At 37.9% G+C, this 662-nt stretch overlaps 1 non-coding gene across 1 annotated transcript; it reads left to right on the top strand.

The window, feature by feature from the left end:
• The first annotated feature begins 330 nt into the window (after positions 1-330).
• Positions 331-437, top strand: LOC114028304. The gene has a single exon (XR_003567349.1). It is a non-coding gene; the product is annotated as a U6 spliceosomal RNA (small nuclear RNA).
• Positions 438-662: the final 225 nt, after the last annotated feature.

Raw genomic sequence — 662 nt, 5'->3', positions numbered from 1 at the left:
GAGATATTGCTTCATTTTCCCCTTGTTTGTATATTCACCTTGGACTTTTTTTAAGCTGAGAATTATATCGATATCAATCAACAAACATTTATTAATCAATTTTTATGTGTCAGGAACCTCCATATACAGAGACAAAAATGAAATCATCCCTTCCCTCAAGGAGTTCCACCCACTGTTCTCACTTTGGAAGGATTTGGTTCATTCATTTATTCACTCAATAATAAGTACCTACTATGTGTGTGAGGGCTACAGGTGGGGCGGTGATGTGCAAAACATACTCTATTAGGAGAATGATATATACACCTACAAGTATGTACAAGATATATACACATGCTTACTTTGGCAGCACATACACTAAAATTGGAATGATACAGAGAAGATTAGTATGGCCCCTCAGCAAGAATGACATGCAAATTTGGGAAGCATTCCAGTAAAAATAACAAAGATATGTGCAAAATATATACAAGGTGTATGCAAAATAAATAACAAGCTAAATTGAGGAGAAGGAGCTAGCTAGCTGGCTAAGGAGTCAGGTATAGCTTCATGTAGAAGTTGGTTCTTAGGCTAAGGTTCGATGATATTTAGGGATTCTAGAAGGCCAAAATGGAGGGGTACATTCCAGGGAGGGCAAGGCAGGTAGCTGCAAAGACAGAGACGGAATA

This window comes from Vombatus ursinus, unplaced genomic scaffold (assembly GCF_900497805.2).
Source record: "Vombatus ursinus unplaced genomic scaffold, bare-nosed wombat genome assembly UNPS02014874.1, whole genome shotgun sequence".
In the NCBI taxonomy this organism is placed as follows: Eukaryota; Metazoa; Chordata; class Mammalia; order Diprotodontia; family Vombatidae; genus Vombatus; species Vombatus ursinus.
The sequence above is the reverse complement of the archived record's forward strand: the minus strand, read 5'-3'. Positions and strand labels throughout refer to the sequence as shown.